Source organism: Molothrus ater, chromosome 3 (assembly GCF_012460135.2).
Source record: "Molothrus ater isolate BHLD 08-10-18 breed brown headed cowbird chromosome 3, BPBGC_Mater_1.1, whole genome shotgun sequence".
In the NCBI taxonomy this organism is placed as follows: domain Eukaryota; kingdom Metazoa; phylum Chordata; class Aves; order Passeriformes; family Icteridae; genus Molothrus; species Molothrus ater.
In genome coordinates, this window is record NC_050480.2 from 66,073,905 (window position 1) to 66,099,996 (window position 26,092).

Genomic DNA, 26,092 nt, shown 5'->3' on the forward strand with positions numbered 1-26,092 from the left:
GGATTTGGTTTCCAGGTTCCTTCAAAAATGGGTATGAAAATAACTGTAACATTTTATGTCCCATTGAAATCCCCTGAAGACATAATTTAGCAAGAGAATTTTCTTATTGTGGACATTAAAGAGAGAAATTGACAATTTTACTTTTTCTTCAATGCTTGTTCCAAACCAGAAAACAGGAAAGGTTATCCTGGCATTGTTGCTAGAAAATGTCAAAAGAGAAGGAAATGCTTCCAGCCCCCACTAATTCTGAGCAATTTCCCTCTCCTCTAGCTCTGCTTGGATCCTTTCTCCTCCTATAAGTGCAATATCTTAAGTGTTCAAAAAAAATGAGATCACAGCACCAAAAGGGAAGTAAGCTGTCAATTTCAAAGCTGGAAAATTTACAGGCACTTCTAGACAGTAGACAAACTTTTCCAGTTTGGCTCAGAAATAAATGTTCAGCAAACTTTTCAGTAACATATTATTCTGGGATTTAGAGTTTCACTATGCTTGAAGAACCTACACTCAGTCATGACCTCAGTCTTAAGCATAAGTGGGTTCCAGGGTAGCTTGCACACAGATTGTGAAAATATCTTATTTTTTTCTGCAGAACTTCTCATCCTCACCTCTGGGAACAAAGTGAGATGAGTTTTGTAACAACATCTTTGTTTTCACTGCCTTTTATTACTATTGCTATTTTTGGCCCATATACAGTGAAAGAAGTTTCAGTATGCATTTCAATTCAATGTTTCATTCTTAAACCATTTGAATTGTGACATGAAATGCAGGATATTATCCCCTTGCAGTGCTAGAAAATTCTAGTGATAAGCTAGAAAATTCACTAAAAATTAGCTGGTCATTTACCTCTCAAAAGCTATTTTGATTTTGAATGCCCTACTTCAAAGCCTGTGTCTCATTTGTAGAAGTGCTCCCCTCTCAGCTGAAGAGAGCACACAGTAACCTTTCAAAGAGTAAAATGAAAATTTCTAGATAATTTATATATACACTCAAAAGTGGTGGATACTCATTCTTTAATTGGTTATGTCTCAGTTTCATCTCTGCAATGGGAATGGTGGAAGCGCTGTAAAGTAAATTAATAATTTGTGAGGTATGCAGATGTCATATTGACTGGTTTCATAGAAAATCTTTTGAAAAGGCAATTAATACATTTTCTCAATAGAGTTTAAATAAATTGGTAAAAAGTGTCCGATTTGCCCAAAAGTCAATGAAAATAAAATAAAGGTGCTTAGCCATTAAGCAGGACTTATCTTTTGCAGTGATATCCAGTGTTGATGAAAGATGAAACAGTATGTTTTTGCAATTTTAAACTGTGTTATAATGTATATCCACAAATAGGGAAGAAGTTAAGTAGAGTTAGTAAAGGCAATCTTAGTTCTAACGTTGCCTAACACATGACAGCATCATTTTACTGCAATAAGAATTAGGGGGTTCCATTCTTCCCTTTCATTTTCCTCCTTCTCTTTCTCTTCTTTTCCATTTTCTGTGTCTTTTCTACTTTTCAAAGAAGAATGAACACAAGTATCTCAAAAAGTGGCCTGACACCAAGAAGATTCATCATTGAGGTTGGGAAGCTTAGACCTGCAGGGTATGTTTCTGCATGTAGAGCTGCTGTCAGGCCTGACAATGGCAACAGATGGTCACCTCTTGTGTGGAGCTGCACCAGAGGAGACTGAGGGGCACACTTTGCCAACAGCTTTCACAGATAATTATTGATAACAGTAAAATGCTGAGTTTTGGGATGGCTAGTTCATTTCCAAGATCTGCATGGCAGTATGCTCCAGTACTACAGACTTTTCTGTCTCTTTTTCTGCTTTTATGTCTTATTCCAGTTCTCTCTCTCTCTCTCCCCCACTTCTGTGACTTCATTCACATCTTCACATCTTCACTGGCTTTTTTCCACCTGACTTTTCACTTAGCCAGATACGGTCTTCAGTATTTTGATTTCTTTTTCTTCCTTGTCAGCATATCCAAAATTTTAAGCTTCTCACATAGTTTTCCCATCTGACTGACACACAGGCAGATCCCTTGTGTCTTCCCATGCTCCTTTTCTGCACCTAGCAGTTAGTCATCTGAATTCAGTCTCTTCCTTACCACTTCCTCACAGGCCTCAGAACTTTCTCCCATACTTTTTACCCTTGAAGTTCCTGTCACTTCATCCTTGCCAGCTTCCCAGTCCCAAGAAATCCAGGGAAGATGGCTTTCATTCCAGAAACACTGAAACAGCCTACTTGTCAGTGCATCTTGGGCTCTACACAAAATTAAGAGCGGAGAAAAAACAGACCCTCTTGCTTAAGAGCAATAGCATTGGGAGATACAATTCCAGACCATTTCTGAATGTACCTTGGTGGAAAATAGCTAAACATATGCATTAAATTGCATATCCCTAACAAACCACTATTTCACCTGTGTCAACTAAGCTTCCAAATGTTCATGAACTGGAAAACTGTAAATGAATTTTCATGGAGATACCAAGTCATCCTCAACTAAATCCTGCCAACTGTAAGTCTCTTCTCCATTACCTGAAGGTGCTAGAATTCTTAAAAAAATAGGCCTTGAAATGAATATATTACCAAGAAATATAACAAAAACTCAATCTCATTCTCAGGTATAGCTGAGCCATTTTGGTTGGGTGGGCTAAAAACGTGCAGCCTGAGACAGAACTTCAGTGCACAGAATTTCAGGTTGAATCACTGAAGTTTAGCAACTTACAGTAAGCTGGAAGAAGTGTAAGTGTCAGGAAGAAACATGGAGTGGACAAAAAATTAGTTGAGAATTATTCCACTTATGTGCAAACCTCAGCTGTTCTGTCAATACTTATTTGAATGGAAAACAAGAGTCAGTAGGCCTTGTATGTTAGTTTTTAACTGAACAAAGTAGAAAAAACATCACAAGATTCTGTGAAAATGATGCCTAGTGTGGGTGCCCAATCACCAAATAGCTCTGCACATACCCATAGATCTTCCACTAAAATTAATGTTATGTCTTTGCATATAATCTTTTTTTCCTCCTAAAGGGAATCATGCATGGACATTTGAAGGCAGAATTTGATTCTAAGCCTAGTATCTTTGAATTTATTTCCCCCAAAATGAAAGTCTCTCCTTAACATGCTAGTCACATTCTCCTACGATTTTAAATAAGCTGCCTCTCAGCCTATTATTGTTTAGTACGTTTTTCTATATATTCAGAAAGAGTTGTCAAAACTCTCAGGTGCTGAAGATAAGCCTGCAAAGCAGAGCTTCAACAAAATAAAGAAGGAGATTGTATAAATTCTAAAATATATCAAGGTTAGATTACCTTTGTTGCTTTGTATATCTAAGATTTGAATTGATTTTTCTGGTATGAAAACAAAGGGGGGAAGGGACTTCTGAGGTAATGCTTTGCAGAAACCAGAAAAGTCAATAATATGCAGACAGCTCAAACATATAGTATTTACTGATTCAGTGAAGCATGTTTTTAATGGGTTATGAAGGCAAATTCCAACCTAATAGATGTACATTGGTTATAAATTCTAAGAAATCTATTATTTTAATGCACAAGTTTACATAATCCTATGGGATTCTTAAAAACCTTAAGTTTTTAAAAAGTTTTTGAAAAGAACTTTTTTTTCCAAAAAGTAAGTCAGCCTGCCATAAGTTAAAAAAAAAAGTTAGCATATGAGACATTTCACATGGAACAGAAAGCAAGTTTTAAAATTTGGGAGACAATTACATAAAACATACATTTATGACAGACCAGATGTTTAAAAAGTAAAGAAACGCTCTAGTCCAATTCCCAGAACTATTAGTGAAACTTGAATTTTAAACTAAAAATCTTGGTTCCATAGTGTTATATATAGAGGAGTAGACATCCTGTACCAATCTAAACACTTTCTCTGACATTTTGACTTTCTTAGAAAATCCTCTTGAGTGTCAAAACCTCACTTGGTTTCAAGTTGTTAATGAGATTGCAAACCAATGCAGCCATACAGAAAGTGTAATAAAGGGCATTTTAGTCTTGTCATTTTTATCTAATTTTGCAGAGACAAATTTTGCTTGTTATTTATTATCAATGCCTGTTTGTAATAATGGTACATACTTCTTCAAGTTAGAGTACTGAAAATTAATACAGTAAAGCTGTTGGATAATAGGCTTTGCAGTAGAAAAATATACAAAAGAAACAAACAGAGCTTTATTAAAGAATAGAGGTCTCAATTTTCTATTTCCTTAAAATTCTGGCTGCCGAATACCTGTTACTTCTATACCACATGAAAGTTGGGAATTTTGGATAGACAGACACTTCACAGTTTTACATGAGCTAATGTCAATGTGATTATCCTACACAACATATGAAAAGATGGATCAGTGTGTGTGATATCTTATAACTCTTCCCTGCCACAGTACATGGCTCTTAAGTAAGGAGAAAATACTGGATTTAGTGAAGAGAACAGAGAAAAAAAAGCAAACATCAATAATATATCTACTTTCAATCATTTGACATATTATCTACAGTAGAAGTAATCATTCATTAATTTTGGGGCTATTTATGACTACTCTTGCTGCAACAGGTGGAAATTTAGCCTAAATTTGACACTACGGTGTAGATTTACACTTTCCCAACCCTTAGATCTGCTCTTGAAGCCAGGAAGTCTCACACACCCGAAACTTCATGCTAATGTACCAGTCACTTCTTAATTTTATTACTGATCTTAATGAAAATGGGATCAAGACAACATTTTTGTGAATTAAATAAAGAGCCTTGGGCCTTTCTCTCCTTGGGCTAGGATAGAATGGTGCTTGGTGCCTATGTCTGAGGAGCTTGTTAAGGTGACAAAAAATACACCACTAAAACGTTCCAAAAGCAGGTGAGTCCTATGAACTCAGATCATTTATCACTTCCCAGAATCTCAGGTTTGGTGTATTTGAGAAGACTTTTCCTAAACCACAGAGGATTTAGAAACAGTGTGTGGAGGTCTTGAGAAGGTGTACGTGTTATCTTACACTCTGCATTTCTAATGAGCAGTAGGATGTGTTTTACAGCACAGACTGACCATGGCAAAAGGAATAAAGGTCTTCTTTCCTGCTACCTTCTCCACACGAGATTGCAGGCCCAGCTACCTCTGTAACATACAGAGGTACCTCTGTAACATTCTTGAATTCACTCTTGTCACCCAGCTAGTCCTTCTCCCCATTCCCACACATATCCCATTCTTTTTTCCCCAGGTCCTCATGTGATCAGTCATCCCTTTTGCACATACTATCTATCCTCCATTCCCAGAGACGCAGCCTGATTTAGCAGCGACAGATTCAACCTCTCTGAATGTAGGAGGGTTTTCCAATGTAGACTTTCTAAAACAAATATTTTGGCTGTTAGGATCACAGCCTAATGTCCTACACAAAAAAAGAGAAACACAGAAAACATTCTATACTTCCTTTTTATTTTTTTCTACAGATGTATTTCTACAACTTGTTTGTGTGAAAAATAAGGTGCAAGGTATAACTTTCATATTCTTTCTGTATCAGTGATTCTATGACTTCTCCTCCAAGTGGTAGCACTTTTTTATAGCACTCAGCAGGATGTTGAGAGCTGTGTTTGTAGCTTTACCTCTTTTTATTCTAATTTTTCAATTATTTTGAAATATGTTATTTATATAATTGTTATATATAGAGCATGTATACATGCACAAACATTCATGTATGAATATATAGCTTCACACAGAATGTTTTTGATTAAAGTCCATATATGTGTATATATATTTACCACACATGAAAGAGAGAAAAAGACCCTATATATCCTCTTTTCATACTTTTATTTTGATTACATAGGGTTTTGCTTGGTTTCTCTCCATAAAGAGAACTGGAACTAAAACTTTGAATTCTAGACACTCTAAGTAGTATTTAATCCAGTGATGAAGGTAAAAATTATCCAAAATTCTTCTTATAAAATAAGAATTTTTAATATGCCTCTGTCCACCTTTATACATATTGCCTTAAGTATAGTACAATGTTTTTGCCCATAAAATGGACACAAAGTAGCGAAAAACTCATAGTATTATTTCTTTCTCACAGTTTTTATTGTTGATACTCTATTTTTAATTGCAGCATAGGAGAGGGGAGTTTACTATGAAAAGAAAATGGCTTGTCTTTAAAATGTAAGAATTTTTTCATGTGCTATTGTTGCCTGCCAACAATGAGCTAAAGAGGTTAATGGATCATAGGTCTGGCAAACAGCCATGCTGCCTCAAGCTCCATACATTTCACTGCATAATCTGGGTTAAGATTTGGTGCTATTTTTTTAAATCAAGGCATGAACCGTTGATAAATAAAAATTAGGTTTTATCCACTTATTTTATTTTATTTTATTTTATTTTATTTTATTTTATTTTATTTTATTTTATTTTATTTTATTTTATTTTATTTTATTTTATTTTATTTTATTTTATTTTATTTTATTTTTTTATGTTGCCCCCGAAAACAGAGCCACTTATCACTGTTTTCGAATGGCACAGCAGGAAGAGCGAAGGGAAGCAGGCAGGGGCCTCTCCGCCACCCTGTGCCCCGGGATAGGGCGCTGCCCCCGTTAGCAGCCGCCGGACACTCCCTGGCATCCCTCCGGCCGGGCAGCAGCGCCGGCTCCCCCTCTCCCCGGGCTGCCAAACTCCAGGGCCCAAAATCCCAGAGGAGCACTTTCACGGGTCCTCTACACACAGCCCTTTCCGCAGGAAACTCCTTTCGGAACTCCGAAACCACCACCTGCAGCCGCCTCTCCATCAAAGGAGTGGGGTGTGCGGGGTGTGATTGATTGGGTTTTGGTTTGGGTTGGGTGATTTTTAAGAAAGAGATCACAGAAAAAGTACATAGCTCCCCCTCTCCCATATTGCATGTTCTTTGCGCACGCTGTTGGAGGAGCCAAGCAGCAACGGCAGCGTTATAATGCAAATCACTAAGCGAGCAACTTTCAATGCTGTTGTGGCTATTTTTGATTTCTCTCCCGAGAACGGGCTTTTTTTAGTGTGCGTGTTGCTTTTTTTGCCCCCTTTCCATTCGATTCCTATAATCATGCCCTCCCTCCTTTCTCCGCTTGCTCCCCCCTCCTCCCCCAAAACATCCAGCAGTGATGATGCACCGTCCTCGGTCCTCTCCAGCGGGTCACTCCGCTCGGGTGGGAGGTGAGCAGCCGAGCGAGGGAGCGGCGTTTGCAGGGATGCGCTGGGGCACCGCACCGCTGCCCGGCAGAGGCGGGCCCTCGCCGCTGATGCTTCATTCCTCCGCTTCGGGGCCCCGCCGGCAGGGTCTTGGGGGCAGCCGCCTTCCCCTCCGCGCCCTTCGCTTCTGCCCCTTCAGCCGCGTCCCGGCGGCGGCAGCGTCCCAGCGCCAGCCCAGTGCCTGCGGGGGCGCAGCCGCTTCCCGCGGAGGAGCCAGCGCCGGCGGAGGGCCCTGCCCGGCTCTTTCCTCGGCCGCAGGGCTAGCCGGCAGCACCTGGCTGCGTCGCCCGGCTTAGCGGACTGGGAGAGGGAGAGGGAGGGAAGGATGGAAAAAAGGGAGGGAAGGAGGGAGGGAGGGAAAGAGGGAGGCTCCTGCGTGCGCGGGGAGCGGCTCTGGCTCTCAGCTGGGCGCTACCGGCAGCGGCAGCTTCTGCCGTGCTGCGCCGCGGGCGGTGACGGCTCCGGCGCGGCGGGAGCGCACCGCTGCCGCGGGACCGCAGCTCCAGGGCGGGGGGCTCAAACCTCGCCCGGGAAGTAGAGACAGAGTTTTGCGGTTTTTTCTCTTTTTTTCTCCCTAGTGATTGGGCTTTTTTTATTACCCTTTTTTTAATCCCTCCCCCCGCTCCCCCCATTCACCCGGCGGTGCGTGTGGCGGCGGGGAGGATGCGCGCCTCCCCCAAGCCGTTCCCCGGCAGCTCCCGCCGCGGCTGCGGGGCGCTGGGGGCCGCGGGGCCGGGGGCGCGCTGGGCCGCACCTGGTGGCACCGCCATGAGCCGGCTGCGCCCCCTGATCTCCCCCGCCGCTCCCCGCCGCCCTTCCATGCCTGAGTCTCCCTTCGCTTGTGTCCAGCATCGCGCACACACGCACACGCAGTCACGCACGGAGGCACTCACTCACTGACTCTGCCGAGCTGCCCAGGCTGCCGAACAGCACAGCGCAGCGTCGCGCAGCCCGCCCGGAGCCCCCTCCCTCCCTCCTTCCTCCCTCCCTTCTTCAATCCCTCCCTCCCTCCCTCTCTCCTCCTCCTCCCTCGCTCCCGCCCGCCCGCCGCTCTGAAGGATGCCCGGTAAGTAGCGACGAGGACCGGCACCTCTGCCGGTGCGTGATGTGAGGGGTGAGGGACTGCTTACACTGCTGCCGCCCGCCGGGGGGGCGCAGGGCGGGGGGCGAGGGGAGGGGAGGTGACAGCGATCCGAGGCAGGAGGCAGCGGGGCTCGCTGTGTGCTCCTCAGAAGGACTTTTAGCTGCTCGACCGGGGCTTGGATGTGGGCGCCGAGGGACGGGGTCTGTGCACCGCAGCGGGCACCGGCCGGGGCGGGGGCGCTTCGCCTGCGCTGCGGGTTGCTGCCTGCAGCACCGCGGTGAGTACGGGGCTCCGCGCCTCGCCGGGGTCCCCCGGGGGCGGGTAAGGTGTGGAGGGTGCCCTGCCGCGCTTGGGGCTCCCTCCTTGGCGGCTCTGCTCCGCGCCGTGCTGGGACCGGGGCACGGAGGGCGCGGTGCCCCCCGTACGCCCCGGGCACTGCCCGCTGCTACTCCTCGGGTTTGGCCACGTCTGTAGGGGCTGCTAGCGCCGTCCGGTGTTTGGGGCGCCGCGGTGGCACGGATCGGACACGGGGACGGAGCTCCGGCGGGCGCCTCACCTGCGGAGAGGAGCAGCCAGGTGCTGCGCACCGGGGGAGCGGAGCGGAGCCCCGGCCGGTGCCCCGGCACCGCAGCGAGAGGGTGCCCGCGGCTCCCTGCCCGCTCCCCGTCCTGCGTGCTCCGTCCTCCTGCGCTGCAGAGGGCTCCGGTGCGAAAACGCTTGGCCCTTAGGGAAGCGTAATGTTTGTAAAATGTTTGCTATCAATTAGCGGGTGGCTCCGCTCTGCTCGGGTTTGCGCACGGCTAACTCCGCTCAGGCAGGGGCTCAGCTCCGGCTACCAAATGCTCGGAACACCGTGCAAGGGGCTTTTTGTTCTTCTAGACTGCCTGGTGTGATTTGCGGGAAACACATATGAAAGCGCACAGTTGCTGGCGGTTTTTAAGTGGACTTTGGTAAATCATTGAAATCTTTTTTCTTACTTCTGCTGTGTGTACTTTGGCAATGATCTCACTGTGTTTTTCATCCTGGGTATGATAACTCCGCCATTGAAGTCAATGGCAAAACTCCCAATTGACTTCAGAGGAAGGCAATGTTGGTCAATACCGAATGAAAGGGACTGGGCAGAAGATGGAGAGATGGCAAAGCAGAAGAGATGTATCAAAGAAACTTCCTCTTAGAAGCTAGCTCTCTAACCAAAGAGTTTTAGCAGGGTCAGGATTGTCTTCTAGATTTTCATTGCCATTTCTTTCACTGGAGAATACTGGAATGATTTCTTGATGTGCTGGAAATCAAGTGGTCTGAATCCCATTTTTTTACCCATAGACATTATAACATATTACTTAGTAACTGATACTTTTTCCAGTATATCTTTTTTCTCACTAAAAAGTTGGAAGTAGTTAGAGACAATTAGATGGGCTCTCATTGACTTCAGTGGCCTGTGGATCGGGCCCAGAAAGGCTCAATAGAGAAGTAACAAGAGAACTGTAGTACAGTTTGTAAGGAAAGGTGTTGCATAAGCATTTAACTCATGAACTCCCTCCCTCTAGAGAGGAGAAAAATCTAAATGTACATTAATTTTTTATCCCATTTTATCCAACTCTTTCACAGCACAGATACAAATAAGAAAGAATGCTTCTGATTAATAATTTAAATGCCCATATTCATATGGATTACAAAGAAGATTTTATACCAAAAAAAATTCCATTAGCAAATGGAAGATCTAGTTCACAGAACATCCTCTGTTCAGTGCAGTATTTAGATTGGGAGCAGTCAGATATATAATGAAGCACCAAATACAAATATTGATATTCAAATGGCAAAAGCTAGACTTATTCCTGTAACCTGACTAACCACTCTCAACTCCTTGGAATGTCTTAAAAATGAAAGTGTGATTTTTAATTTTTTTTCCAAATCTGAGTGCTGAAAAAACCCCCAAGCATCCCTACATACTGAATTTGGTCAAAAAACCTATCAAGTATCAGAAATATGTCCATGCTCATGAACAATGTGACTATTACAGTGATAGCTTTGCTGGGTTGCCCTGGCTGGATGCCATGAATTCACCAAAACCGTGTTATCAATGTCCTCCTCAGCCAAACAGGGAAGAGAAAATGTAACAAAAAGCTCATGGGTTGAGATAAGGACAAGGGAATCACTCAGCAGCTCCTGTCACATGCAAAACAAATACGTATTGGGGAAATTTGTTTAATTTATTACCAGAGTAGAAAAAACAAGAAATAAAAGCTAAATCTTAAACATCCACCCTTCCCCTTCCCCTCTCAGCCCCCTCTCTCACCCCTCCGTTCGTCTCAGGCTTGACTTGACACCCTAATTATCTACCTCCTCCCTGCCAATGGTTCTGGGGGATAAGGAATAAGGGTTGTGGCCAGTTCATCACATGTTGTTTCTGCCACTCCGTCCTTCTTAGTAGGAGGACTCCTCACACTCTTCTCCTGCTTTGGTGTGTTGTTCATCCCATGGGAGATGGTCTGTCATGAACTTTTCCAACAAATTCTCCCATGGGCTGCAGTTCTTCATGGGCTGCTCCAGCGTGGGGCCCTTCCACTTTCAGGTGCAGACTGTTCCCACGTGGGTCCCCCAAAGAGGGACACTATTCCAGTGTGGAGTCCTCCCTCCACAGGGCCACAGGTCCTGTCAGAAACTGCTCCAGCATGAGCTTCCCAAGGGGTCATTCCTCCTCTGAGCATCCACCTGCTCTGGAACAGGCTCCTCCAAGGGCTGCAGGTGGATCTCTGCTCTACCATGGAGCTCCGTGGGCTGCAGGGGCACAGCTGTTCTCCCCATGGTCTGCACCAGGGGCTGAAGGGGAATCTCTGCTCTGGCACCTGGAGCACCTCCTTTGTTGTATTGCACTAAATAGTTTATTTAGTTGTTTTGCACTGGGGTCAATCTTACATTCCCTCTTCACTGACCTTGGTGTCTGCAGAACTGTTGCTTTCACATGTTCTCAGTCCTCTCTGTGAATGCAGTTTCTATTGCTCACTCCTCTCTCTGGCTGCAATTTCTGTTGCTCAGGGTCTTTTTTCTCCCTTCTTAAACCTGTTGTCCCAGAGGTGCTGCCACCATTGCTGATGGTGCTCAGCCTTGGTCAGCAGCAGGTCCATCTTGGAGCCGGCTGGCATCAGCTCTGTAGGACACGGGGAAGCCTCTGGCAGCTTCTCACAGAAGACACCCCTGTAGCCTCCACCACTAACACAATACAAGAAGAAAAAACCTTTCTCATTTATGGTCCAATAATGATGTTTCCCTTTTAAGTACAACTTTGTGCTAAGAGGGAAATATAAAAGCAAAGTTTGAAGTGCTGCATCTCTTGTGCAGCTTTTTTTGCAGGCATTTGGTAGAATTGTCATTGAAGTGAACTGAATGTGTCACTAATACTTAACTGTGAAAAAGATTAAGATGTTCATGTTACAGCGGGAAAAAAACCCTGCAAAATGGACAAATGCTTCACTGATTATCTCTTTTCTCCTTGCAAATCCATAGGCAAGATAGACACTTCATTCTTAAAATGCCATATTACAGGTTTCTTTCTAATTTTCCTGTGAATTCTAATGATTCTTTTATCATGTGCCATATATGGAAGTGGAGGGTACATATTTTATGGGACTTTACATGGAGTAAAATTTTATTTGAGCTACTTTGTTGCTTCCTCTATTCTCCAATCTATCTGCTGTTTGCGAACACGTTGTAATGCCACAACCTATTTTTATTGACAAAATTTCTATTTCAAGTCAAATGTGAAAAATATGGTAATTACTTCAATATTAAGAGGTTTGGATTTTTTTTACTGAGCGGTATGGCGGGGTGTGATGATGGTACTTTTTATAAGGTCCAAAACAATGCTCCTCTTCTTTCTGTCAGCAGTTCAAAAAATGAAGATATTATTTGAATAAATATTTGGGTTTGTCTGAAAGCCATTATTTGGAATTCTTTGGTTTTTTTTTCATTTTCATGTTGTAGTACTTATTCTTCAAAGATATGTATGGACATTCAGACAGATCCTGTGGACAGCATCTCCAAAACAGAAATTTAGGTTTTTTAGGCTTACCTGTAACTACAGACTTTATAAGATCTGAGTATTTAAGGCAGAGTTCAATGAAGCCAGATAATGAAGTACCAGGAAACTCCAGAACATGATTCTGAATAACCATTAGTCACTTTTAGCAGCTATATAAACCTAATCCTGTTTTGAGGAGTAAATGCTGTTCATCTTTATTCAGACGAATATATCAAGATTATTTTTGCTGTCCCTTGCCTGACTCTGAAACACGTTTATGCCCTTGTATTGCTATGGCTGTTAAGTGAACGGTAGCAAGCATTTACAGGTCTCCTGGTATTTGAATATAAGAAGCAACATTACTGGGATTCTTGAAAGTCACCTAAATTTGTCATTACTACACCTTTAAGAACAATTTCAAAATAAATATTATTGTTTGTTAGACTCAGAACACATTCATCGGATAATTTATTTAGGACTATATTCTTCTATTCAACAATTTAAGAACAAAAGCCTCCACTGTAGCTCAAATCATTCAAAATATTGGTTTTAGGTTATACATTGTACATATGGAACCTGGCATGTAAAGCAGATGGTATGTAAAATTATGCATAGCATGTCTGGAGAGCCATACAATATCTAAATGCAGTGCAACAGAACAAGGAAAGAGTATCATGTGCAACTTAAAATATCAATCACTGGACTATGTCTAGTCTCAGCTGTGCTTTGCTTTCACATATGTGTGTGTGTGTATTTGTGTGTGTATGTGTTCAATTTTCTCTTATGGCAACCAGGACATTTCCTTGATAAAATGATCTTCCTTAGAAAAGCATGCAGACTGAAATGATATGCTACTGGCTAAACTAAATAAAAAGATGGATATACAAGAAAAACTAGCTTAGTTCCATTTGGGTGCAGAGCACAAATGCATGGAAAATAAAAAAAAAAATCAAGAAGAGAAATTTCAATCTTTTAAGGCAAATGGCCAGACATCACTTACTACCAGGACTGTGTGTTTTTCGCTGTTATTTATGCTCTTGGTTTGCCCAATACAGCAATAGCACTTAAATGTACTTCTATCCTGTTGCATAAATACTGTGTTAGATCCACTCCCTCTCCCTCTCTCTCTCTCAAGTATTACAAGTCTGTAAGCACAATTTTTTTTTCCTGAACAAACAAGCATTACTGTGCATTGTTAACACAATCAGATGAAATGGTAATTGCAGAAAGATCCACATCAGCAAAACCCTTAAATAAATATTAGTCTTTAAGCATGTGCTGACCTCAAGGGGACCTAATCACATTTTGTTGAACAGAGATGCTTTTGTGATCAATGACCATGAGAGGTAATAGTTTTCCCAAGTTTATTCAAATGCGTAAATCTGTGGTTATAAAATTTTGTCAGCACCACACAGCTTTATATTTAACTTTCAGGGGAAAATCTTTAAATATTGCTACTTTTTCTTTTAATGTTTTATATACTTTAGAAGTACTGGAAGCAATTAACTGTTTTAAAATGGGTTGCACAGCTGTACTCTTTCATATTTCTAGCCAAAATGAACTTTTGTAGATAAGATGTGAGGGATGACGTTTATAATGAAGGACTACTGCAAAGTGAACTTTACATATAAAAATGAACTAACACTGCACAAGGTAGATTTTAATAGCCAATTCTCTTGGATTCAGGCATTTTTCAAGGAGACAAATTGAAGGAATGTCTCCATGGGTAAACTGTTGAATATCCCCAAACAAAGAATTTTTAAGTTACCTGAGTTGATATACAATGTTTCACGCTACAAAATAAGTAAATAAATAAATAGATAATTCCTGTACTTTTTGTTCACTAACCCTCTTAGTCCTTAGGCATTTCATTTTTTGCAACAGTGTTGCTTGAGAAAATACAGCTCTGTGTCTGGGGGACTAAAGGAACACATTTGTCCTCATACATTACAGAACAGTGTCTAACAATTTATTTCCCTTTTGGAAATGAAAGAACTTTATCCATTCAAATCACTGTAATACAATCTTGTATTATAATGGCTTGAACAATCTTGACTGCACACAGTTGCTGGAGTCTCCAAAGGACTGTCATAAATAAAGCTATTAGACTCTATTATAGCAGACACATATTCAGAGTCTACCAAGGGATGACAGGATTTTACATTACAGCAGAAAATGGTAAAAAGTGTCTGCAAATTACCAAAAATAATGGGTAAAATGACTTAATAAACTGATTTATAATACATATATATGTGCTAGTTTTCTTTTAGAGTGTGCAAATGCAACATTAATATTAATGAATTAATTCTATGTAGAATTAAGTGAAAAATGAGATGGCAAATAAGGGATTTGTCCTCTACAACAAGTGTTTAAGCTTGCTCGGCAGCGTGTAAACTTTCTGCACTAACTGATGGACATTCAACTTACATCAAAACCTCCCTTTCCAACATGACATTGCAGCTGTGTTGACAGCCTTAGAAAACTGGCATCTCTTGAGAGATAAGTCACTTTACATCAAGGGAAATGGATTTACACTGCATCCTGGATTCTTTGCAGACAGGTTTGTTTTTATTTTTCCTCTTACTTTTATAGAAGGCATGACATTTGCCAGGTATGAAGACAAAAATGAGTTTGGCAAAACCCTGAATGAACTTAGAAACAAATTTGGAAATGGTGAAGACATAGCAAAATGAAGTAAAAATATATATATATAAGGATGTGTTATGTTGTTGGTTTGGTTTTTTTTCAAGAGAGGGAAAAGTGCACTATTTTGTGAAAAGATCCCTAAGACAGAAGTAAGACATAAAAGAAGTGCAACTGAGTTTAAAAATAAAATTATGAAAGTTGAGTTACCTAACGTGTTCTGGCCATGGGAGAAGTAACTAAAGCTGACATAGCGACAGGATGGGAGCCTCAAAAGAAGACTAAAGCCAGAAAATAACCATTTCCCATGCTGGAAATCCAGATGGCCCTAACAGATTTTGTGTGCATTTGTATACACATTTATCTGTGTGTATACATGTGCATACGTATATACTTTTTTAATATCCAGATCTGTATAATCTTTGTTACTGACTGACTTCCTCATCCCAGCAGGGATTTGCTGGTTCTTCTTTCTGTCTGACCATGAAGTTACAGAGGAAGATTTGACAACACAGTAAATAGCTGAGAGTGGTTAAATTGTTTCCTGAAGGTAAAACAGTAGGGTTCAATGGTTCTCCTGCAGAATGTTTTAAACCCAAGGCTACAAATAAGAGGCAGTGCTGTCAAAGCACAACAAAAAAAAACAAGCAAACAAAAAACAACAACCAAAAAAAAACCCTCAGCAAACCCGCCCCCCAACCAACCAAGCAACCAACCAAAGAAAAGAAAAAAAAACAAAAAGTATTCAAATCCTGAAAAAAGAGAAAACAAATCTTTACTTCAGTGTCTGAAGCCAGTGTTACATTTTGTCCTGAAAAACATGAATCTGAAAGATATTTTGTCAACTACAGGCTAGTGTCACCTACAATCACATTCAAGGTTTTCCTGTTTAAACTTGAAAAATCAACTACAGTCTTATACTGGAGAATTGAAAAAATATTTTCTCTGAATGTAATGTGGAACTTTTAGGTAAACTGAAGATGACAGTGGAGCAGAGGAGTATTTTATACAGCATTTTATTTAATACAGTAAATAGATATACCATTTTTTCATATAAAATTTTGATGCTGAAAAAACTGTTGAATGGATTGAGTGGAGCTAACTTTTTCATGATGTCAGAAGGAAGATCTGAGAAAAAATATTTTAGATAATTTGCTGCTGCATGCCCTTACCTTTGTAAGTGCCATGTAAGTATAAATAATGTCAGAAGTGGCAGCAAATCCTTCCTCTTTATAATTTCACATTCCTGCCTCTTGTAAAAGGATTAATCTCAAATCTAAAGTAAACCAGATTTGCAGCAGGAAAAAAGTCTGCCAATGTAAAATCTATTAGTATAGTCAAACAACATGTCTTTATTTATCTTCTGGTGGAAAATTACATTCCTGAGTGATGATGCAGAATCTGCATAAAATAATCTATTATGATCTTTTTGGCAAATAATTCTGAAAAAGAAAATATGACTGATAAGCTTTTTACCAACCACGGAGTTTCACTCGGAGGTAGAAAAGGTTTGAGGAGAAGTAGTGAAAAATTTGTCCTGGCATCAGAAATTCTCAGTTTGCATATGAAAAAATTCTGGATACTGATGTCATTGCTAGCTGCTCTTTCAGCATGTTGTATTCAGTGCTTTCTGAACTAAGAGTGAAATTCGCTTCTTTCAGGTATGGCAAAAAAAAAAAGGTATGGGCTTCAAAAAGTCAAACTGCAACTGCAGAAAATGGAACTCAGGCCTTTGTTCTGATGTGCCTGAAAACATATTTCATTTCTCTGGTTGCTTCCCCAGTAGCTCCTTCAGGACTGCTCCCTGCATGCCAGTGAAGTAGATTTAGGTGAGCACGAAGCAAGAGCTCTTTCCTCCCTTATATTTTGGACCTACAATGCTGTAACTGCCCTTGCTCCCTTCCTGGCAAACAAAGGGACTATTTATGGTTCAGATGCCTCACAGAGGTTTTTGTACACCTCCACCTTCCACAACTTAAGAGCAAGGAACAACAAAGGATGAATTTCATGACAGAAGCTTTACTTGTGAGCATTATCCTTGAACAGAAATTATTTTCTTTAACAAAAATGGATTGCAAAGATTTATCTGTCATTAAGATTTGTCATTTCTCCTTTTGTAACAAAACAAACTAGAAACTTTTGCTTTGTTTGTTTCAGAAACAGAAAGTATATAAGTAGTTTTCATGATAGTGTGTAATTTTCTTTTATTTTCCACTACTCTTTTTTTGTCGAAGCAGGAAAGTATTTCAACTAGAAAAATAAGAGAAAGATGAGAAAGGGATAAAAATATTTTCTAAACTTTCAAACAATTTCTCTTTTACACAAAGCAAATATATCTGAAAAATGCCTCTGTCATTCACCACTTTGAAAGAATCTGTATTCAATTTTAAAAATCAATTTTCAAATGTCAATTCAGAATGGATCAAAACTTCTTATCACAAAAGTCTTGTCTTTGATGATATTTCAGTCAAGTCTCAAGTAAAACTTGAAGCCGACTCAAATTTCTTTGAAATTTAGGTTTGCCTGACATATAAGTTAATTTAAAATTAAGCTGTCTGTAAAAATTACATATTTTCCTGCTTTCTCTGTGCACTGTGATAATATTTAATTAAAAGGTATATTTTTCATTTTTAATTTCATTCATATAGAAAATCATCTATAAGGTGATTTTCTTGTGAAAATAGGAAAAAATAAAAATCTGAAAGAAGTCCCTGAAATATTGACACAAGGTTCTTGATCTGCCCCTAATAAAAATTCCTTTCTTCTGAGATTTGGAGGATTTTAAACTTACTTTTTCAACTTCAGAAAAAAGCATTTGAAAAGCTCCAAATATTTTTCTGGATGGGGAGAATAATCCCTGCCCCATTTTTGAGCAGACACGACATTGTATCATGGTTTTAGGCTAATGGACAAAGTAGAAGAATTAGGAAGGTAACCGGGTGATTTCTTTGAAAGGTACTTGCTTAGTGGAGGTTGATTATTTTATTCCTGGTAATACAGCTGATACATTAAGGAAGACTTCAGGTGCGAAGAGAAAGAAAGAGGAAAGCAAGCATTTCCTTGCCATAACTAAAGACAGCAGTGAGTGGGAAATTAAGTGTGTCTTTTCAATAACTTTGAAGAGGAAAATGCCCTACAGCTGAACAATATATAGGCTCAGGAAGTACGTTCAAAATGTGGCTAAAAGCTTAGTGCGCAGCTGGGAGAAAGAAATCTGCTTTACTTAGTGTGGTGTTTGAGCACCTTAAGCTGCATGGGTGTTGTTTATGTGAGCTGACACGTGTCAGTAAGTGGTGCTTATGGGCCAGACAGCTGCCTGCAGAGCCGGCTGTGTAGCAGCACCAGTGCACTGGGTCAGTATGGGAAGCACAGCACGGAGAGGCAGCGCAGATCCCCAGCGCGCTGGTGGGCAGAAGCTGGCCACTCGCGTCTGTTTATCCCCCAGGGACACAAGAGAACAGATTTGTCAGGGTTTGTCTCTTTTATTCCAGTAATTATGAGAGATTAATTGGGAATGTTTACTGTTGGGAGACTAATTGGGAATGTTTGTTGTTTACATGTTTGTTTGGTTGGGGTTTTTTCCTATTACAGCTGCATTTCTGCTCCTTGCCTGTAATTTTTATGAATAAATTGAATGATGCAAGGCCTCCCTCTAGCCTGGAGGCCAGCTAGGCAATGCCACATCCATATGGTTAAGCTCCCTTAGCCTCCCAAGCACAGGCTGCATCTAGCCTGCCTCTTGGGAAAAGCCCCAGAGCTGGGCTAGTGCCCTAGCTGTGCCCGGGAGGCCCTTGGGAGACAGCTGGTCAAGTAGCCAAGATCAAAAGAGTGTCAAGGCCTGCCCTGACATTTTATGTTCTAGGAAAAAAAGTAGTTTCAGGGCATGAATTCATGCCCTACTATAATTTAACTCATTTCCATAGATGTAATCTTAGTATTATTTAGGTCAGTGTGACTCCAAACACATAGATGCTGTTTATTCACTTTGCTTGCTAGGAATGAATGAACTCGGTTGATTTAAACGGTGCTACTACAGCACAGCATAATATTTAAACAAATAGTGTAGCAGGGGTTTAATATTTGTTTGCAACCAGCCATTAACAGTGGAATATATAATAATATTCTGAAAGCAGAGGAAGATTTGAATGTGGAAAAATATTTTAGATAATGGTTGCTACTCTTCTACATACTTTTCTGCATTACTTATAGTTACATTTCTTATCAAGTGCTGAGGTCCTTTTATCCACAAATTGTTGTTATAGGAAAACTATTACTTTTTACAGTGTGTTTGTTTTCAGAAACTTATTTAGTGTTGAAAAATCTGTTTGTTCAGAGGTACAAAAAATTGAGGGCACTAGCAATTCTTTTAGAAGATGCATTAATTTTTGCCAAGAAGGCAAACAGACACAAAAATCTTAATTTGGTGATTATCAGTATTCTTTGTGTCAGGAAAACAAAAATAATGACAAATTTAGGGCAGAGTCTCAGAAATCAAACTCCTTTAAGCTTTAAAATATACACCTTTTAGCTAGCTGGAAATTATGTTTAGACAGGATATTTTAGACAGTTTTAATATGTAGTTGAATGACAGTGAGCTAATTATATAAGAAAAATAATATTTAATTTAGTTGTGGGGGAAAACACAATTTAGAGTGACTTATAACAATTTTTTATTTCTTGATATTTAACATCACTGCATCTTTTGCAACATCTACAAGTCATCTTTTCTAATCTTTTTTCATCTTTTATTGGTGAGCTTTTGCAATGTTTTATTTTTCTTTCTCTGATGCAAGATAGCACAACTTCAAAACAGCGAATATTATTTTGGGTATGGATACATTGAAATGCTGCCTAGAAGAGACTCTACTTCTCAGCATAGTCCTACAATATCGGTTTTGTGGTTCATGAGTTGCATATGTAAATTACAGTGCTCTTGGGGGAAAGGTACCTATCAGAGAGCTAATAATTTCCCATCAATGGTGAAATAATTGCCTTCAAATGCTGTGACCCCAGGTGTGTGGTAAGACTGAATCCCAGGGGGAAGGTCATGAGGTCCCAGTGCCTTCTCTGGACATTACTTCCAGTTAGGGTTTCAGCAAGCTGCATTTAATACCTCTGGAGGATTCAAATTAGAAGAAAGAACAAATCTAAATATTTTAGCCATTTCTTTCTCTAAGTGATGCTTTTAGCAGAATTTCAAGGAGTCTGATTTAATTATTGCACAAGCACATATATAATGAACTTGATGTATCCAACTTAAGAAAACCCCCTGTATCTGAATCTGATAAATAGGCAGTAGCCAAATATGAGTTTCATTATTCAGTAGGAGCTATTAGGCTTGACCAACAAAGAAGTGAAGATTATTTAGAAAATTGAAACTTAACAAAGCATACCAGGATTTTTAGCTTAGCTTAGTTTGGAAGTTGAGATGATATATAAGTCACTTACTTTGTTTAGTGAAATCACTGAGTTCCCTAAAGTTCTTCATGCTTGGAAAATTATGTGTAGCTTGCAACTCCATGAATATATTTAGAAACAGTAGGGTAGGAGCAGATATTGAAAGATCCCTTGTAAAAATTTGAAAGAGGTACTGTACGATTATTCATTATACACATCTGCTCATTGATTTCTAATTTATAATTTAATATATATTGTGCATACTCTCACCTAAATATAAATGAATTTTTTCTCTTGGTATGGCATATAATGATTAAGGAGATCTGAGAGTGTTCTAAAAAGTTTAAGTTATTTATCACTGATACTTAAAAAGGAATAGTTAAGTAAGTAGATCTAAAGGCAGCCTGGAGCTTCTTTGGTGTGTGTCTGAAGCATGTCTACTAACTACAACAGTAATTCATGATCTAAAGAGCATCCTGCTCCTTGCATCCTGCTGCAATGCCTCTGCTGCCTCTGCCTTTATCTCTTCCTTCCCTTCAGTTTGGTCTGCAGGGATGATAGCTCTCAGTGGATGAATACAACTCATGCAGTCCAGAAAAAGAGGGATTCGTACCAAGCAGTTGCTAATGGGTAGTGAAGCAGTAACCAGCCTCAAATCTGGGTCAGACAAAGAATTTACCACAAGTTTGAGATTTCTTGAGGTGCCTTTCTTTCAGAGATGAAGTTTTTTTTCTCCAGCCTGTTTCTTATAAAAAGCTCCAAATTAAGCTCCAGCTTTGCAAATAATTTTGCAGATTGCTTCAATATCAAAAGATTGTATTTTTCAGCAATAAATTGTCTGTTAAATATTTCAGTCCATTTGACAAAGGTACTTTGAACAGATGTTAGGCTGAAACATTCAGGGAGAAAGATCATGACACATTTGGTGACAATGTGGTACCAGTGCCAATAGCTTCCTATAAGCTGTGAAAAAAACAGATGTTGTTCTGGCCAAAATATGCCTTCCTCTTGACTGCTTTCAGCAGGGTGCAGGCCTGACTCTGACCCCCACTCCCTGAACTAACCTTGAAGCTGCTGTTACAGTGATGGAGACCTCTCAATTAGCCTGATCCTGCAACTGTTTGACACATGCTACAGCAAAATTGTCCTTGCCTGCCTGTGGCAGCTGCCACCTCCAAAGTGGTACAGTCTGCTTATAACTCAAAGTATAACTCTGTCATACATACACTTAGTGCAGAATGGCTCTTAAAAGGCATTTTAATCTGCTGGCATTTTAGTTCGTAGGCCTCTGGGGTCAGGTTGAAAAATTGCACTAATGCTGAACTTACTGTGATATTCTGGGCAGCCTTCTGAATTTTAAATAACTATCCTCAGAAGGCTACCCTTTTCAAAAATTATCTTAAAGACTGCACACAGAATTTTAACTCTGTTCAGTAACCACACTGATATGCAGACTGAATTTTATAAAAATGTAGGGTAAGAATCTCTGAATTTATGGGTACCAGCAGTTATTTTAGTTTTCATTATCAGAGTATCTGTTCCTACAGTGCTAACTATATGAGTTCTGTGTTACAGTAATTGTTAATATTTGCATCTGAATTAACTGTTCTGCATTGCTGGTTTTTGTCGCTGACTGCCTATTCAAATATGTGGGATTATTTTGAAACCTACATAGGAACTGATTCTTTTATAGTCTGGAAATAGGCAAGGCAAAAGATACTGGTCCATTTTTCAACAAATGGCTCTTCTTCATCCATTTCTTTTCATGTATGTATGGAAAAAAAATAAGATTACCCCCTCTTTGCCTTTGGAAATATTTATGCAAGTATTTCATATTTTGCTTATTAAGCATTTGTTGCTTCTCCCAGTGATCTACCTGGATTGTTGCTGAGTCTCACCGTACCCCCAGCCTGTGTTGTACAGCTTCTTCTGCTGTGGCCTCTTCTATTGCAAAATTGAGCTTGTCCAGCTCAATCAATTGGGCTCCTCTTCTGGTCCTCTACCACCCATCTCCTCTGATCTTACCCTGCCCTCAGACTCTTTCCAAAGTGCAGATTGCAGTGGGCATCCAGCCATGGAATGGGACCAGATTTTGGGCACAAAATAAACCCCACTGCTTCCAGGCAGGGACCGAAACCCGTTAGCCATCTGTTCTGCCTGATTGTTAGGGATAAGGGCTGCACAGAGGTAGATTTTAGCAAGGCCTTGAGCAAGTGTACCTTTCTGATTCATCTGAACCCTCTCTTGCTTGCAGCCTTAAAGACATGCTAAGTATTCTATATCCTCAGTTTTGAAATCAGATTTTGAGAAGCTGTAAACTGTTCCCATTTCACAGCACATCTTCTTACTCAGCTTGACTGGAGCTGTTCTCCTTTGGGAGGAGGTCTTGCTGAGCCAGAGGGAAAGGAAGGATGAGCTCAATATATTCCTTGTTCTACCAGCTGCCACCAAACACATTCATCTTCCCTCCAAGGAGCTGTGAGTCCAGATCCATTCACACTGTGCACCCTGATGAGACAGAGTGACATCTTCCATGATAGGTGATGAGGCTGTGGTTCCAACCTCAGGGGGTTTTTTAGGTTGGTTGGATTTTTTTTGTCACATCTAATGAAGAATGCCAAAGCAGATGTGTTTCAGTGTTGTACTTTCAGGAGCAGAATGAAATAAAAAGCCTAGGACGGCAGCTACAGTGAACTTTTGCAGCATGCTGTATACCTGGATTGTGAGGAAAAGTAATTCCTTGGCTGCTCAGATAAGTCACAATCTTTTCTGAGTGCTCCAGCAAGCTCTAGGAAGAAGGTTTAATGACTTCCCATCTACGCTGTGTTGGAAAAGGCTTTTTTTGCCATGTGTCCAGCCTTTTGCTAGTTAGCAAAGAGTTTCTGGAATGCTTCTTCAGCTCCTTTTAAGATCATGTATCTTATTTATAGATTGACAGCAAACTGTGCCTGGCAGTGACATCTGCAAGCTATTCTTTCTGGGGCTGAATGGTGGCTTTTGTGTTAGATGTGTGATGCATAAACACACCAGTTCTGCAATTTGAGTAGAAGGAGGGCACAGTTTGCTTCAGAGGGTTTATTTTATCCTTGTCCTAGTCTAACATCATTGCCTCCATATGAACTGGGTGACTCTGATTGTTACTTGAGGTAGACAATGGTTCTGATTACACACTGGAGACTTTTGGTACAAACACATCCCAAATAATACAAATAAGAAAGTAATGATAATGCTTCAGATTATTTACAAATCAGGAGGAAATAAACTGTTACTTTAGTAAACAAATTGTTCTGTTAATGTAGTTCATTTTCTCATTTTGGGAAAATCTGTGCTGAAAAAAAAATAATTAAAAAAATGTAACTTCATCGCCCTTTGCTTCCTCTTAGGAAATACAATTAACTCCCTTTTTATGAACCGCAATTGCGATTTTTATCCAAAAGATTCAGGTCTTGAACAACACAATACTGTATTACTTGCTTTCATAGTGCTAGTGAACCATGTCAATTTTTCATTAAAAGAGGAATGACCTATGCTTTCTCATCCTTTCCTCTCTCCCAGAATTTGACACAGAATTTCAATGTCACAGGAAACAAATAACATTAGATCTATGCAAAAATAATTTACTCCACCATATATCATTCTGAGCAGCATCACACTTTCACCTTTTTCAAAATTGGAAGATGAATTAATAAATTGGTGTTTGTTTCAATCATAATGGAAAACTGTGCCTACTTAAACAGGCTCATGCCCTCCCTGTAATTGAAATTTGCAAATATTAATGAGATTATACCAGTGTTCTGTCAATAAATGTTATCAACGGAGTTCATTTGGGTGGAGGTCTTGGGATTTCTGCAGAATGATTTTGCATTGTCACTCTAAAGGTTTCATATTAAACCTAACAGATCATGACTACCTTTTTTAATTAACTCGAGTCCTCTCAAGCTTTATATAACATGTCAAGGGGTATAAAGTATACAGCTCTTGCACAGGTAAGCAGGCAGGTGGAATGCACACTGCTGCTTATGAAGAGTTACAACTATTTGGAGAGGTGCAGTGGCATCCCTACCTGAAAGTAACCAAGTGACAGATAATCTAGATCTCTCCCAAGTGTAACTTGTTCCTGAATAAATATATATCTCTCCTGGCCAAAAAACATCCAGCACTGTTACTGGGAGGCATAGCTCTAAGCTCCTGCCTCATCCTTAGGTGGCAGCTTTGTGATAAAAAGTGAGCCTGTAGCTAACCAACTCCTTAGTTACTTGTAGGGAAAAGCTGCTGGAAGAGGCTGAATCCTTTTGCACGGGGCCTGACTCAGCCAAGGCTGAAGGTGTGTACATACACAGAGAGCAGGAACACTGTCTGTGACAGCACCACTTGGTGTCACCTGCCATACAAATGTCACCACTGGGCAAGTTCTAACTACTTGAGCTATGTTTAATAACCCTGAGGAGTCAAAAGATGGTTTTCAAGGCGTTAGAATCCCTGAAAACGTCTCTGAACAGAAATTTCCAGGATCAGCCTACCTCAAAAGGTCAAGGAAAACAGTTTCTCTTTTAAACTCTGAGGAAAACTCCACAATCATGCAAATCATGAAAAAGCATAATACTTGAATATTTTTAATGCCTATGAAATTCCAGAGCTGAAAAACTGAAAAAGATAAATCTAAAACTGTCATACAAATATATATTTCTTAAAATGCATTTGTTCATTCCAGTGATATTTGACTGAGCTCCAGGTTTTCAAAAAGTATATAGTGAAAAGATTTTTTTTCTAAATTTATTTATAAATGTAGCTTTCTCTATATTTTTTTTGTAATTGTTTGGAGTATTCTGAGCATTCAAAGGAATGAAAGAGATCACTTATCCTCTGTGTTTGGCATGAAGGGTGTCCTAATGCACATTTAAGCTTTTCATTGTAGAAGAATGCTATCCTGTGGATTGCTTACAGAAAATGGGAGAGGCTGTATCTGATACAGGCAGTCAAATGACATTGTGTAGTACACAGTCAGCATATTTCAAACTAAGAAATCCTTTTTTCTCTTGTTATCTTCAAGTTTTCCTTGAAAATATTTCCAGATAACTGTGGAAAAATTGTACTAAAAGAACAACTACTGAGAGAAAACTTAAACTGTCATTGTGCAAAACTGCAAACTTAATAAAAATAACTTATTGCAAGTATTGCCTCCCAATTTTCTGTGTTCTGTGTTTTGAAAAAGGTCAGACTGAATTATCATATTTTTCCTCCTGACCTTAAAATCTATGTCAGTACATTTTATTTTTTATTGGAACCTGGCACAGCAATTCTCTGGTGTTCTATCTTTTATTTTTAAATAAAAGTTCTATCTTTTATTTTTAAATAAAAGCAGAAAATCAAGGTGGGGGTGAGGTGAAGGTGGAGGGGAGAAGCGTAAATCTCTAGCTGTGACCATGACAAAGAAAACTTAATAAAACCCTCAAAGAGTTAAGATTTTGCCTTTTTTTTCTTTTTTTTCTTTTTTTTCTTTTTTTTTAAATGAAATGACTGGCACTTGAATTTTACTACTTGATATAGTCTAATTTAAGGTGTGAATAGTCATATTGCAAAGCTCTTTGTATCTACGCTGGACCTGAGATTGCCTTTGTGCTGTGCAAGAATTCTCAGTCCATTTCTTACTGCCTGAAGCCCATCACAAAACTGAACCACCCCATTTTTTTTCCAGTTAATTGAGAAAAAAAGTTCTGTGCTGTAGGAGACTTTCTGAAGAAATATGACTTGAAGAGAATTTAAATAAGGAGAG

The 26,092-nt window shown here is 39.9% G+C and overlaps 1 protein-coding gene across 2 annotated transcripts in view; it reads left to right on the plus strand.

The window, feature by feature from the left end:
- Positions 1–7,640: 7,640 nt before the first annotated feature.
- Positions 7,641–26,092, plus strand: part of HS3ST5 (heparan sulfate-glucosamine 3-sulfotransferase 5) — a 192,138-nt gene continuing 173,686 nt past the window's right edge. Inside the window, exon 1 of one of the 2 annotated variants that reach the window (XM_054514323.1) lies at positions 7,641–8,246. The gene's annotated coding sequence lies outside the window, so the exon portion shown is untranslated. Of the gene's footprint in view, positions 8,247–8,452; positions 8,542–26,092 lie in introns of those variants that run through there. The other variant, XM_036380450.2, reaches the window with a different exon arrangement.